Source organism: Lissotriton helveticus, chromosome 12 (genome assembly GCF_964261635.1).
Source record: "Lissotriton helveticus chromosome 12, aLisHel1.1, whole genome shotgun sequence".
In the NCBI taxonomy this organism is placed as follows: Eukaryota; Metazoa; Chordata; class Amphibia; order Caudata; family Salamandridae; genus Lissotriton; species Lissotriton helveticus.
This window is the reverse complement of record NC_136073.1, coordinates 135,602,642-135,619,042: the sequence shown is the minus strand read 5'-3', so window position 1 is coordinate 135,619,042 and position 16,401 is coordinate 135,602,642. Positions and strand designations below refer to the sequence as shown.

The window sequence follows — 16,401 nt, the reverse complement described above, 5'->3', positions numbered from 1 at the left end:
GAGCTACTCGACCCAGGATACAACTGACAAGCCCTTACACACAGTTGAACCAGCCAAGGCGAAGTACTCGGCCCTCCCGCTTTTGGAGACTGACACAGAAACCGAATGGTACGTTCCGCATCGCTAATATGGACTAAAACGCTAAACGCGCGCCCAGAACCCAAGCTTAACTTGAGCTTTTTGTTACACACAGTGGTAAGAATCCAACAGGGGACTCGCACCCAGAGGAAGGACGCATGCACAATTCTTCACCGTCAGAAATGCCTCACACAGGTCGCTGAAACACAATCAGTGAAAGTGGTTGTATGATATGTGCAATGTCAGCGTGTGACTGTTGTTTCATTCTCCCCAGCCCTCGCACGCATTTCGACTGGAAGTACATTCCGCTTTGACCACAAGTCTGAGCCCTAAGCAAAGGAATTCAGGTAGGACAGTGTTACCAGTGTCTTAGACAGGGAACTTGTCTCTTAGCGCAGGTGCCCATTTTAAAGCCGTCTCTCTTTTTACTTATGTTTTGCAGTGCCATCTTGGTCCTGAGGAGAACCCCTCCAAATTACGGGGTTTGAAACGCGTAGACCACAGTGGTCTCGTGTCACTCAATATATTTTTACTTCAAATAACAAATAGCCAACAACAAGAGGACTTTGAAACCCTTTCGGAGTTATAAATGTTACAATTTTGACGAACAAAGAAAAATATATTTTTTTAGAGTGTTCAACCTATTACATTCAATCCTTGACACCGAGACCTATTATTTTTTCTGTTGAGTGAGTGTATGTGTGTGAATGTTTGGCCAACGAATGGATGAAGTGTGCAAGTGTAAAAATCACAGTACTATTTGTGTTTGTTTATATTGTATTTATACAAAGTTTGTATTTCCATGCACAAAAATTTGCATTCAAAAAATGAGGAAACTTTAACAAGTAATTAAAATTTGTTTTTTCTCAAATCTTGAATAGAGTTGTTGATGTTACATTCATAACAGCACTTTCCCCACAATCGTTCAGTTTACTGACGGTAGTTCTCAGCACTGGCATATGTTTTGTTTAAATACTATAGTTTGGCTCAGCCTTGCTGAGTTGTGAGTCAAGACCCCTGTTGTTCTTTGCCTTTTTTCGTCACTGCATTTGTTTGTCGCCCCTCTGCTTTTTGATTACCCTTTCCCGCCCCCCCTCCCGCTGTTCGTTCCTTTCCCGCCCCTCCCGCTGTTCGTTCCTTTCCCGCCCCCCCTCCCTCCCACTATTTTACTGCTGCTGCTGGGCTTGGAATGTAGGACACAACAGGAGTAATATTTGCTGTGCTTTTATAGTGCCCAGTATGAGCTGAATTGTATCTTTGCGCTAGTTGGAGAGCTTAGTGGGTTAATGGATATTTCAACTTGCTACCTGGTGGGTCCCTCAGATTTGCTTACAGCAGTTTAGTTAATTTTTTCTGTTGACTTCAGCACTCAAAGTGCCTGTAAAAGCGCCTTGAACCCTCAGCGACCGAGTTGCGCTATCTCAACGATAGACTACTGTTTTAAATATGTGCGTCCTCGTTTATAGATACTACATAAGGTGAAATGTGTGCTTAGCGTTATTAACCCTGCTTTAGCCTTCTCCCACGTGACTGGTGAATGAAAAGCAGGAATCAAACAATGCAAGTTTCCGCATTTATGCGTGGAGTATTTCATTTTACCGCCACTTTCGGTTGCTGTTAACGCTGACATTTTTGCGACATGATGAGGTAATTGATAACGTGCGTTACCACCACGATTACTGCATGTTTAGCGCATTTTCGTGCTAATCTACAGTGAGAAGATTGTTGTAACAAGCGAGGTGACACATCTCGGTCTCATGTTGTGTGAGTTGGGGGTGGGGGGTGCACATGTTCTGCTTCACATCCAGCATGGACCACTGGAAAACAGTAGGCACTAGTGATACATTCACAAATTCGATGTTTTTACTTCACAAAGTGTGTATTTGTAGAGCGCTAAGTTGACCCCAATGTATCCCCCTAGCGCTATTGACACATTATAGATGTTTAGTGTTTCCTACCTCAAGGGTAGGCATGTTATCGACCTGTTAAGGATAAAATCCTGAGTGGGCTCTTCGGATTCGAAACTGTGGCCATGCATTTGGCCTCATTTCCAGCCAGCACTGAACACTGGACAGCAAAAGGGTCAGTTTCTAATTGTGAATTCACACATTTTGAAATGTATTTGCTTCGCATAATGTGTATTTGTAGAGCGCTGTATTGACCCCAGCTAGGCCTCTTAGCGCTATTGACACCTGGAAGCTGTTTGTTGTTTCCTAACTTAAAGCTGTGCGGTTTATCAACTTCGTAAGGATGAAAGGCTGAGTATCTGTGTATGTGGGAAGCTTTGTGTGGCTGTGTGTGTGGGAGGCTGGGTGGGTATGTGTGGGGGGGGCTCTGTGTGGGTGTGTGTGTGGGGGGGGCTCTGCGTGTGTCATTTGCGAGAGATAAAGCTAGTGGCATTGTAAATGACAATGCCATTTATTTATGTTAAAAAAACATAAATAAAAATGTCAAGAGCAATGCCAATAGCTCTAACTTTAACAAAGGCAAAACCATTGCATTGTAAATGCTTGTTTTTTTATCTCAAAGAGTTTTTATTAGCAATTTTGTATACATACAGTACAGTAGTCGCGTTGGCGGTGGCTCTGAACTCCTTGGTGTGTCCAGGTTTTACCACCAGAAGTTGTGACTCATTGGAGCTTACAAGCTACGCACCAAGAACAGATGTAAAATATCAAATAACAAACTATTCAAGTTATGACGTGCATTCATTCGTGGCTTTAAAAAAGACACATCCTAGCCAGCTCTACCCACTTGCACATACAACTAGCGACTCTCCCTAGCAGCACTAAGAATGTATCATTTTATTGTTTTTGGCTCTTTAAACCATCACTTTCATACATGCCAACATTTTAGAACAGAAAAGTGGTAGATTGCTTTTTTTTACAGCATCAGCTGTCCAGGGAGGCAGGCCATGCAATGGGGAACAGTGGAGGAATGAGCGCTCAGACCATGCAACTGTTTCCATCTCGTCTTCTTTAGAGGGTCACTGTGGCCCCACATTATTGATCAACCTCGTAACATGCGTTGTGCTCACAGACAGTCGATGTGTATATAGCTCTTTTGCTGCTGTGGAGCGTAGGTGCCCGGCTAGCTCAGTCGGTAGAGCATGAGACTCTTAATCTCAGGGTCGTGGGTTCGAGCCCCACGTTGGGCGAATTCATTTTTGGTTGATCTTGAGCATTTTTTTCCCTTATTTCTCAATAATGTATGCACAGCTCTCAAATTTGCTAGGCAATAGCATCGCAAAATAGATGATATTTAATGTTACACAAAATACAAACAGCAACTGAAGTAATAAGGCATTTTGGAAAATCAGTGTAAATTTGGGCAGCAAATAAATTTACTGGCCAGTACGGGGATCGAACCCGCGACCTTGGCGTTATTAGCACCACGCTCTAACCAACTGAGCTAACCGGCCAACTTGCGATATCTAGAAACTCCCAGTACAGCACCATTTGTTCAGTGCAAGAGGAGTGGAGATAAGTCATATGCGTGTCATATTAGTTTCCCGGAGGTAGAGGCGAGCCATGCCCGTTCCATGATAGTTTCCCGACAAGTACCGAGGCGCGCAGACAGTCCTAGGTCCACTCACTACTTGCACACAGAAGGAAGCTATCACTAAGTGGCACGTACATTATTTAAAGAATTGCACTGAAGACTCCTGACTATCAAGAACGACACGACGAGCAACTGCAGGGGAAATGGATTGAAAACTAGGATCCTTCACCCAGAAAACGACTGAGCTCAGCAGCACCGCGCACGCGCAGACGGATATCAATGGGTTGTTTCCTGCGTTCTCCCCACAGGAGCACACCCCATAGCAGGCACCAGCAGACATGGTGCTCTCCGTCCCCAGCCCTTCACTCCGTGTATCTTTTTCTCAGCTCTCTTTCAACGACTCTTCCCCTTACACTCTGATAGACCTTGGGCTATTTAACACAATTTTTTCTATTATCCCATTATCCCCTGGAGTACACAGCTTCTACTTTCCCAAGGGCATGGCGAGCTATTTAATCTCTAATTCTTTACGACTCTCCTTCATGAAGTATCAACATATACTCCCATGTGTGACGTGCATGCTGTATGAGCAATCAAATTACGTAAAGGCGTGCTTTTCATGCAAGTAGTCGTGGCCGAGTGGTTAAGGCGATGGACTAGAAATCCATTGGGGTCTCCCCGCGCAGGTTCAAATCCTGCCGACTACGGTAATTTTTTTAATACAAAATACTTTTCACATTTTGGACTAATGGTGACTTGTAGTATCCATAACTATCCCATGCAGTATTCACCGAAGAGAGAGAGAAGCTCTACTCTCTACAAGATAGCTCACATGGGAATTTAGACCTCGCCCAACCCACATACATTACATCACAGGATCAGGGAGGTAGTGGGAGGGGAACAATATGACAGCCATTTTGCAGCTCTCCTAAGTGCCCCGCATCTCGGGTGACAGTAAAGTACGGCATATACAAAGAAGCTCCCGCATCCCCCCACTATGGAGAATCTATCACACAAACCAGCAGAGTGGTTACCTATTTCACATTCTTCGCAATTCAAAGGCAAAGCATGGTGTTGCCTCGCTGCAAGCAGCCACCGTTACGCCCCAGGACTCAGCAGCAAAGCTCTAGCGCCCAGGTGAAAGCCCGTCTTTAATTCCTCGTAAACTTTACTTTCTCTCCCCTCTGAGATGTTAGATTGCATAGTACCCCCTGTGCAACTAACCGGTCATGCGTACCCTATGACACACCCCACAGTTTTCATGTGAAAATAGAAAACTGACCTCCTTGTTGTGCGTAATTTTTAGGTCGAGTTATTTATAACTCGAAACCTATTGGGGCTAAACTAAGAGCTAAACTAGGCTCTCAAAAAATGCGGATTTCCAGAAGCGCATGTGTCCCGTGCACGCGCGTCTATCCGCTTGCCTGCCTCGCATCACCACATCAAAGCCAGCCATCCGTTGCTTCCCCTGAAGCTTTCCCCAGCGTGCGCTCGGCCTCAGGCATTTCTCCTCCCCTAATTATTCACTGCCCACGGCCAGCGGTACTTTCACTTTCACGGCCGCCAGGCCGTGTCTCGCATTTCTCCACCCCCCTCCCAGTGTATTAAACTTGTTTCATGAGCAGCGTTTCATTGTGTACAGTTTGTGAGGCGCATATATTTACTTTTAATCCACCTCAGGACGTCATGCCTTTTCAGCAACAACCGATGTGTAGCAGATTTTCTCAATTTAACTGTTACCTGAACACACGGGTTTAAGGAGTAAACACTAGGTAGCTTTGCACACTAAAACATCCGCTCAGAAGCCATGTTTATCCTCTCGTCATGGCAAACCAGACGCTCTTCTGCGACAATGGCATTTCCACTGGACTCTGCTCTAAATGAACAATGACCTTTTTTATGGCAAAAATTCCTACGTTTCTACACGAGAGTTAAATAAAACTCATAAACATAAAACATAAATATATATGCTCTTTTAGTGGAGACATTGTAAGGGCAAAGCACCTTTCCCCTCCTTCTTTCTATCTATGCATAGATAACTTCAAGGCTATGATTGGGCCACACCTTACAATGTCTCTCAATCCAACCAGACTGCAGGTTTCATTTGTACAGTGTGGATTAATATCCGGGATGCTTTCCTGAAAACACAGCGATTTAGTTCGTATTATTTATAGTTGTTGGGAGTATAGGCAATGTCAAGAAATAAAATGTTTCCAGTTTGTAGAATAAAAGTTAGCTGTAGCAAAAGTAGTTCTTAAACTGGCTAACTGGAAGTCTGCAAAATTACTTTCATTTTGTACAGAGTTACGGATTTGGCACAGTTCCCACATGATACACATTGGATTTGCACATTTCAATAAACAATTCGCTATTCGTTGTAATGGGTCAAAAGTTCCGAAACACTGCACAAATAGTACAATCTGCAGCTCTAAATGTAGAAAAGTAAATTGGTCAAATGACCGATTTTGTTAGCACCGTGCAAGCTTAAAACGTTGAGATTATGTTGAGATAGACCGAGGAAATGTTTTTTTATTTGTAGCATTTCCTTCATCCGGAAATTATTCTCTGGTAAGTCTTGGAGAGGGTAGCAGCCGGGAATAATATAGTGAGTGGGGACAAATAAGATGAGGCCTACTGGGTGCAAGGTGCATGCAAGGGGTCTTGGTAACAAGGAAGGGTTGTTTCAGGAGCGCACTTGTTTTAAAGAGGAGGAAACTGCACGGTCTGCCTTTGAAACCTATCCCCTCTTTTCCAAGAGAGCATGTTATTATTAGAGCCCAGAGGAATTTCAATCTGGATACATTGCTTCTTAACATCTAAACATTTTCACCAAAGAAATTTCTGCTTGTCATTAAAGGCTACCTCCCCTTGTATGCGGGTCACCAATTCACCAGTTACTTTCTAGTTCTGTCGCCGTTATTTTTCAAAGGCCTCTGCGAAAAGGCAAACTGCTACTGCTGTTTATATTAGGAGTGTCGGTGATGTTTCCTTGGTTTGAAGGGCTGACTACAGGACTATGAAATGATAGCCCATCAAGCTAAATAGGTCACACGCTTCTTCACAGGGAGAGTGTGGCGCATAAACCAAGACTACTGATTCAGAGGCGGTTGTCAATTGCTCCCTCAAAAGAGTGGGACTACATCTGTTCACGGAAAAAGCTAAACGCAGCAGAAAATTCCAGACGTGGTTTGTGGCCTTTGATAGTTTATTTTTTAAAGGCATTCCATCTCGGAGCAGCACGGTAAGGATGTTTCTGCAATTGGCTAGCTTCTGCGACTGATTCCGGCTGGCAGGGAGAGGTGTGGCGAAGTGGCAAGAGCGGCCGACTCCGGCGCACAGGGCTCACATTCAATTGCCGGCGGCAGCTCAGCCCAATACCATGAGACTCTGGGCAATAGCACTAGCTCGCGTAATCTTCCCAACGGCCCCCAGCGCCTTGAGACCCTTAGGGGTGATTAGTTTGTGTTTTACAAATACTGGGGTCCGGCCTGTGCTTGGAGTCACATACTCGATATAGATTCCCTTGTGAACGACAACCAATCCTTTCTCGCGAGATCTGGAAAACTGCCTTCAATGTGCAAGAAAATGGACATGAACAGTGTAATTGTTGTTTTTAGAAACCATATACCACCTTCCCTTTATTACCTATTACTCTAATAATGGAGATTCTGTCTCGTGCTCCATTTCTTTGGCTTCTTACCGACTTCCTGGAGAGCAGTTTCCCATTTTGATTAGGAAAACTGTACAGCGTATGTTGCCTCACACAAAAATTAGGTACACTGTTAAGTGTTACCCATTTACTCATTCTCAGAATATCACATTGCAGGGAACTGGCAAGTCACCTGTCACTTCACAAAGCTGCAAGTCAGTTCTTTTTTTTTAGCGTTGTAGTCGGGAGAGGCTGACATGGCTCAAGAGCGGTAGTCACTACCTTCAGTCCGAATTCAGTCTGATGGTGGAACGTATATATGGCAGCTGATAGGAGTGCATTACAATGAGAAGTCACTTCAGACTTCAGCTTGCATGACCCTCACGCACCATGTACAAGAGTTGCCTAGCTGTAACATGCAAAGCTGCTGTGTGATTCCAAGTGGGGATTGAAGCCAGGCCTGGACAGGTCCAACACTACACTATTGACATTCGTAGTCACTTTGTTCATCGCTGTGTGGAGCATTTTCGCTCTGTGCACTCCAGGTGATCTCTGCATTTGGTTAGGGAGCAGGCACTCGCCTCCAGTGTTTGGTGGTCCTCATAGTATCACATTGGCCTGCCTGAGCCGACTGCCTCCGAGAGCTTCACTTCTAAGGGCGCCCCCGCCTCCTGCTTCACACTTTTCACGGCCGCCAGTACGTGTCTCGCACTTCTCCCCCCCCTCCCCCCCCTCCCCACAGCAATGCCAAGAGCTTGTTACATTGCTTGTTGACAGCTGGCTCTGGACCTTTGACCCCAGAGTGAGTTGAATGATAAGGACTGGAGAGACACTACATCCCCCACTGTCCTGCCGTTATGCAAAGAGCGGTCACTAAATTGTATTTTCCAGTCTCGTGCATTACGTCACCGCTGCATCTAGATTTAAAAGGTTTGCTTGTCTTTTAAGCATCGCAAATAAAAATGCATCTGGTCCACTCAAGTTTCCAGTTGGAGGACAGAAGGTTGAAAATAATTTTAAAATGGGAGTTAAAATGCGAGCCACATCTTCCTCTGCAGCACAGACAGCTTTCTTTGTGGCTCCTCTTACATCACCTACTGCGCTCTAAAGCTAAAACATTGTGTTTGTCATGCCAGACTACTTTTGCGCATAATGTTTGCTTGTCTTATGCTCACATCATGCATCTCAAATGAAGAGCCGTTTTAAGGCACTACATCCCCCACTCCATCCATCCATCCATCCCCCCACTCCATCCATCCACCCCCCACTCCATCCATCCCCCACTCCATCCATCCATCCTTCCCCCCACTCCATCCATCCTTCCCCCCACTCCATCCATCCTTCCCCCCACTCCATCCATCCTTCCCCCCACTCCATCCATCCATCCATCCATCCATCCCACTCCATCCATCCACCCCCACTCCATCCATCCACCCCCACTCCATCCATCCATCCATCCCCCCACTCCATCCATCCATCCCCCCACTCCATCCATCCCCCCATTCCATCCATCCATCCATCCCCCCACTCCATCCATCCCACTCCATCCATCCATCCCCCCACTCCATCCATCCCACTCAATCCATCCATCCCCCCACTCCATCCATCCATCCATCCCACTCCATCCATCCATCCCCCCACTCCATCCATCCATCCCCCCACTCCATCCATCCATCCATCCCCCCACTCCATCCATCCATCCATCCCCCCACTCCATCCATCCACCCCCCACTCCATCCATCCACTCCCCACTCCATCCATCCATCCTTCTCACTCCATCCATCCATCCCACTCCATCCACCCCCCACTCCATCCACCCCCTTGCTCCATCCATCCCTCCACTCCATCCATCCATCCATCTCACTCCATCCATCCCCCCCACTCCATCCATCCATCCATCCCCCCACTCCATCCATCCATCCCCCCCACTCCATCCATCCCCCCACTCCATCCATTCCCCCACTCCATCCATCCATCCATCTCACTCCATCCATCCCCCCTCCATCCTTCCATACATCCATCCATCCCCCCACTCCATCCATCCCCCCACTCCATCCATCCATCCCCCCACTCCATCCATCCATCCATCCCCTCCATCCATCCATCCCCCCACTCCATCCATCCATCCCCCCACTCCATCCATCCATCCATCCCCCCACTCCATCCATCCATCCATCCATCCCCCCACTCCATCCATCCATCCCACTCCATCCATCCATCCCCCCACTCCATCCATCCATCTCCCCCACTCCATCCATCCATCCATCCCCCACTCCATCCATCCATCCATCCCACTCCATCCATCCATCCATCCATCCCACTCCATCCATCCATCCATCCATCCCACTCCATCCATCCCACTCCATCCATCCATCCATCCCCCCACTCCATCCATCCATCCCCCCCACTCCATCCATCCATTCTCCCGACTCCATCCATCCCTCCCCGCCCCACACTCCATCCCTCCCCGCCCCACACTCCATCCCTCGCCCACACTCCATCCCTTGCCCACACTCCATCCCTCGCCCACACTCCATCCCTCGCCCACACTCCATCCCTTTCCCTCTTGCCCTGCCTCTATCTCTCACCCTGCCTCTATCTCTCGCCCTCCCTCTATCTTTCGCCCTCCCTCTATCTATCTATCGCCCTCACTATCCATCGCATCACCACAGCATCACTCAGGGGCACCACAACATCACTATGCGCTACCACAGCATCACTGAATGCCACAACATCATTGGGAGCCACCACAGCATCAATCTGTGCAACCATTCAACAACAACTGATTCAAATATGTTCTCTCAATGTTTCAAACTTTATTACAAATGTCACAAAAAAATGTTAATATTTCACTTCTGTTCTTGGATTTTCGTCACAATAAAATACACTGAACATAATCTTCACAAAAGTTATTTACAAAACTTTAAGCTATTGCCATTATAAATTATAATAACTTTTATTTAAGTATTAATTATTGAAAAAAATTTAAAAGCCATTGTTATTTGTAATATCAATGCATGTAAGTCACGTAAATACAACACATATTGCATTACAAATGCTATAGGTGTCACATTTGCGAAAGTTATAACTATTGGCATTGTAAATGACAAAGCTATTAATTTCGCTTTTTTCAAAAACAAAACATAAATAACACATTGGTCATTTACAATACCAATAGCTCAAACTTTCCTAATGCGAGACCTATTGCATTGCAAATGCTTGTTACTACTAGAAGCTGTGACCCATTGGAGCTTCCAAGCTGGACGCCCTCTCTAAGAAAAGATGTCCAATAACAAAAGATATGTATTATGGCCTTGATTCATAGGTGCTTCAAAAAGACATATCCCAGCCACCTCCACCAACTTGTGCATACACCTACCTCGTCTCTATGGCAGCACTGAGCACCTATCATTCTATTGTTTTCTGGCTCTTTAAACCATCATCAGGCCAATATTTTTTAAAGGAAAAGTGAGCAATTTCCTTTTTAATTTTTTTCATAGGAAATACATTTTTCCCCCATTGACTCCTATTAACAGAGAGGCAATTTCAAGCCTGAATCGGGCCTTTTGTTTTGTTCTTATTTTATTTTATTTATTGTTATTTAATGCGATTTTATATAGCACAAACATTACCCGAAGGTGTCAGAGCGCTTTACAAAAGACCCAGTTGTGTTACATAAGGACTTTGGATTACATCAGTTACATAAGAGATGTAAGCAGGAAAAAAATTGCAAATGTAAAGGTTAACTACATATACTAGTGGTTAGAGATATATATACAAGTGGAGTGAAAGGAGGGAAAAACTGCAAATGTACAAGTTGTAAAGTCACTCAAGGAAGAGATACCAACAGATAAACTCTAAAATCACATAGGAATGGTATTAAGTGCAAAGCTCTACTACATATACTAGTGGTTAGAGATATAAATATATACAAATTGCAAATTCACTCAGGATTACATTTTAACAGCGATTAGGCTTTGTGATGTATTCACATTCTGCCATTCCTCTATCCTTAGATATCATATGCTTCCACAATCATATTCACTTGCTGTAGTTTTCCAAAACCTACCTCCACAACATATGCATGCAAAAACGCTGACTGACACATCATGTCATTGAAGTCGCCGCAGCGCTGCCACGTTACCTAGTTTAGTGTGGGATGTGCAGCTTCCAGGATTTTGCTTTGAATTATTAAGCTTGCAATTTTGTTAATTACATTATAAAACAGGACCACAAGTCCCAGGATTCAAAGGGAAAATAACTGAACCAGAGTAGCACATCACACATAGACCTGGGAAGCTTGGCAGCAATTATTGATACAATAGTGTGTCCAGTTATTAAGAAATTTTGTTCATATTGCATAGAAGTTCTGCACCATATTGACTGTGAAACGGCTTCTCCTAGCCTCCCCCATTCACAGACCTGCCAACTTAAACAACAAGCATTTGCAATGCAATAGGTCTCGTATTTACAAGAGTTTGAGCTAATGGCATTTAGAATGCCAATAGCTTAAACTCTTGCAAATGCGAGACCTATAACATTGCAATTTTTTTTGCGCTTTCACGTTAATAGAGGCTGCACCCCTTTCTTTAGAAAAGCTGCCTCTAAAGAAAGGGGCGTGGCTGACATTAAAGTGAAACCGCAGCATGGGGGCTTCGACAAAAAAAGCATCTGTTTGTAAAGTTGACAAACAAATGCTTTTTTATATTAAAGTGACATATGCTGCGCTTTCACTTTAATAGTACCTTTCTTTAGATGCGGCTTGCCTACTTGGGCTCGGCCTCCTTTAATGTGAAAGTGCTGCATGGGTGCTAGTAAATAAAAAATAAATAAATAAGCGCAGCCGCTATAATCAAAGCAGACCGCGCTGCTAAAATGAAAAAAAGAAAGAAACGCGGTGACTATAGTTAAAGAAGACCACCATTAGTAATTAAGATGAAAGCAGACAGCGTGCTGCGACAGAGTGGGTGGAATAAGGACAAATCTTACTACAAAAAAGTGCTTGCAGCCAAGATAAATAGACTGTATAACAAGACAAGTAAAAGCTCCAGTCGTTATGGGAGGTTACAAATGCAGACAAGGTGGTACCAAGGAGGGACTTACAAGCCTATTCAGGAATGAAAAGCAATGATTTCCCAAGGATGGTAACAGGAGCCAATTGAAAAGATGGGTGGGACATGGGAAGAGCTTCCAGTCCGTATCTCAATACAGCATGCCTCGCAGAGCAGCTGAGGTACTGAAATTCTGAACCCGTTTCATAAAAGTCATCGTATCTTGACGATTTTGGTAGCATCAGACCGAAAATAGCGAGTGTAAGGTGTACAAGTATTTTCGTCATATTCGAGTGACGAAATCACCGTGAAATCAGAGTTTCCGTTCTGAACCCTCGGGTTCCATTTTGTGTACGGCAGCCATTTTGTGGTTGCCCTCACATAGGCTGATGACAGTGGCCGAACGAGTCTCCAAGCACACGTACACTTTAGCTGACTTCTGAATGACCTGAGCGAGCGACCCTCTTGCCTGAAGCCAAACTTGTTAAGCCAGTTCCTTTCCCAGTATCTGATCGAAATTGCTGATCAGAATGAAGAACACCATCAAACCTTTTATTATGCACAGCTATGTCTTATCTTGCTCACACCTGTCTCTGCTCCTTTCTTTATGGTCCGTTTACGATGGGGATATGCCCATTTTTATGGTGGGTTCGATCAACCTGTCTGATGAAGAATGTTGGGTTTGACCAAATTGATTGTGGGCTGGACAAGCTGAAAAATGGGCTTCTCATCATGATTCTGCGTTTTTTGTCGTGAAAGCATGTGAGTGGCCAACTGTAAAATAAGGAATGTTTGCCTGAAGCATAATATTTGGTATAAAAAGGGATGACTAGTTTTGTAAAGTTGAGCAGTCTCCTGAGAACATACACCGGGTTGTACTTCTAGGATACCTGTTAATGGCTGCAGCCAATAAACTTGATCTCTGACGTCACCAAGAAGTTTCTGTGTTTCTGTAGTCTGAGACAGGAGAATCCGAAGACTTCGGGTGTGTCCCCTGGCACCGCTGGGTTCTAAATAACACGGTACTTCATTTGGCACCCAACGTGGGGCGATTTCAGCGGTACTGGTCCAAGCCTAAGGTTCGTGAGGAGCTTTGTGTGAAAATTCTGGAAGAAGGCCAACCACTTCATCGACCCCTGTATGTCGTCGTGGTCCGAAAGTCTTTACTGCGAGGTTCCCCACTTTTGGACGGCTACGAAGGACTGCTGCCCTGACTATCGCCCTGTCTTGGAGCCTTTGATGATTTGTAGAGCGAGACAATAGACGAGTCTTCTTGTGACGTCATCGATACCTCAGTTAAGTATGAGTGGAGCGTCTCCCAGTCCTTAGTTTTTGGGTATCCCCTTGGGATCTTTGATTTGGAACTTGCAAGTACCAAAGCAGAGGGACTCGTGTATTCACAAGACTATCGTTTCTTGATATTCCCTTGAAGTTTGAAGCTAGACTAGAGATCGAAGATGCCTGGTCTTACCAGACTTGGAAATTTGTTTTGTTGTGGTCGGAATAGGGATTCCCGATTGGAGGACTCGTGTCCGGTTCCTCCAATTGGAACTCCAACCTATGAACTCTATGTGAAGCATGGCGTGGGCCCCATCACATATAACGAAGTATGGATTCGTTACACAAAAAAGGACGGTGTCCTACAATGGCCCCGATATGGTAGTTTTGACACAGAAATTCTAGATAATCTAGCGGTCAGACTTTTTAAGAAGAAAGCCCGGCCGGCGATGTTTGACTCTTTCCGCCTATGGCGAAAGGAAGCCAAACAGAAAGAAATTAAATTAGCAAAGAGGAACAAAAGAGAAAAGGGTATCCGATAATGCAAGCTGCTATGCAGTATAAAGATAACGAAGAAGAACAAGCAAGTGAGCAGTTGCACAGGCAACGTAAAATGGCAATTGATAAATGCTATCCAGTTCTGCCGCCTCTCCAGCGAGAAGCGGCAAAGGAACTGGAAAAAGACCCTTTAATGTCACATTTGTTGAGTTCGCCACCCCCTTATGCGCAGAGTGCTACAGCACCTCCGCAACCTTTAGTGGCGCAACCTCTGGTTGCTTTGCCTCTTGTTATTGCACATTATTAAGGAAAACAGTGGTCCTTAGAGTAAAGGATTACTAACAATTCAAATGGCATATAGACTCCAATCAGTACTATATCTGAGAGTTTTTTCAGTACCCAGCCGGGCCTGAATTTTTATTCAAGTATAGGTATAAATACAGCGACCAAACAAGAGGTCTGATTTAAAATTTGATAGGGTACAAGCCTGCACCTATCCAGAGCACACTCGAACAAGGTTCGGGGGTAGGGAATTCGGAAGAGAAAAGCGGGGGTAAAGAATTTCAGGCAAAAAGAACATGGGAGCCAATTGTCCCTTGCATCATTAATACAGTTTCAAAGCAAGTTAAGACAAACAATAACTGCAACAAAAATAACATAATAGACAGGTTACAGGATTGTAAAAAGTGTCGACGGCGTTTCGATCCCCGGGCTCCTATTGAACTGGGATCATCATCAGGACTTTCTAATTTTTTGCCTGTAAGTACTTTTGTCATAAGCCTGTTTACAGTGGAAAAAGTGGGAGGAAAAAAGAAAGAGATTCCTTTTGTATATACAGCACTTGTGTCAGGAACTTTACACACGCAGACAAATGTATTTCTTCCTTCATGTCTGCGTGTGTAAAGTTCCTGACACAAGTGCTGTATATATAAAAGGAATCTCTTTCTTTTTTCCTCCCACTTTTTCCACTGTAAACAGGCTTATGACAAAAGTACTTACAGGCAAAAAATTAGAAAGTCCTGATGATGATCCCAGTTCAATAGGAGCCCGGGGATCGAAACGCCGTCGACACTTTTTACAATCCTGTAACCTGTCTATTATGTTATTTTTGTTGCAGTTATTGTTTGTCTTAACTTGCTTTGAAACTGTATTAATGATGCAAGGGACAATTGGCTCCCACGTTCTTTTTGCCTGAAATTCTTTACCCCCGCTTTTCTCTTCCGAATTCCCTACCCCCGAACCTTGTTCGAGTGTGCTCTGGATAGGTGCAGGCTTGTACCCTATCAAATTTTAAATCAGACCTCTTGTTTGGTCGCTGTATTTATACCTATACTTGAATAAAAATTCAGGCCCAGCTGGGTACTGAAAAAACTCTCAGATATAGTACTGATTGGAGTCTATATGCCATTTGAATTGTTAGTAATCCTTTACTCTAAGGACCACTGTTTTCCTTAATAGTCATTTGCCCAAGGTCCTTGGTACTTTTTGGGTTCCCTTGTTTTTCTGAAAAGTCTTGTTATTGCACAGCCACCAGCTCCTCTTCAGCTGGCTCCTACTCCTCTTGTGCAGCCTCCTCAAGGGCTGCCGACTTTGCTACCTGTTCCGTCTTTACTTCCTATGATTTTTCCACCTGTTCTCGCTGCCTCCTCTGCCACTGCTCCTACATTAGCTTCTTCTCAGTCCGCTCTATCTCCTGTTCTGTCAACTTCTTCTCTGTCCGACAGAGAATGACGGATACCGTTACTAGTCTTCTGTCTCCTTTCTTTGGGTCATTGAGCACGACCCCCGTTTCAGAGCATAAACAGTTGCGTAGCCAACTGCCTGATTCCAGAGAGAAGGGAGTATTGGATCATTTGGCACATAGATGGGTTACCGACCCTACAAGATATGAGTTAGAGTCTGTTATGGATGTCTTCCGCCAATGGGAAGCACCGAAGCAGAGGTATGTTTTTGAGAAAATGTGTGCTTTTCTTTGTGAAGAATTGGAGGATAATGATTTGGAATCCAAGCCGCCTGAGTTCTGCCGTGTACGGTTCGAGTTTGCGAAAGGAACGATTGTGGGTTCCGATGTTGAGAGAGCAGTTGCAACATTGTTGTTGTTTAGGAGTGAGACTATTTCTCGGTCTTTGTTTGAGCCTGACCCCTCTGTTAGGAGGAAAATGAGACAGTATCCCATGAGAGAAGTTCCCCCAGTTTGGAAAGAAGGGGATCTAACCGCTAATCCACCTGTTCAGCCTTATTTTCAGCGTGTTTGGGTACATGTTCCATGGAAGCGAGCTGAAGTCTTGGCTCTTAAACAGACCTTACCTGACCCCGTAAAAATCCTGCAGGTTATTATAAGGAATT

General features: G+C 44.7%; 3 non-coding genes across 3 annotated transcripts; 2 read left to right on the top strand and 1 right to left on the bottom strand.

Annotated features, from left to right (window-relative positions):
• The first annotated feature begins 3,162 nt into the window (after positions 1–3,162).
• TRNAK-CUU (transfer RNA lysine (anticodon CUU)) lies at positions 3,163–3,235 on the top strand. Its single transcript has one exon. It is a non-coding gene; the product is annotated as a tRNA-Lys (tRNA).
• Positions 3,236–3,425: 190 nt separating this feature from the next.
• Positions 3,426–3,499, bottom strand: TRNAI-AAU (transfer RNA isoleucine (anticodon AAU)). The gene has a single exon. It is a non-coding gene; the product is annotated as a tRNA-Ile (tRNA).
• Positions 3,500–4,204: 705 nt separating this feature from the next.
• TRNAS-AGA (transfer RNA serine (anticodon AGA)) lies at positions 4,205–4,286 on the top strand. Its single transcript has one exon. It is a non-coding gene; the product is annotated as a tRNA-Ser (tRNA).
• The last annotated feature ends 12,115 nt before the right edge of the window (positions 4,287–16,401 follow it).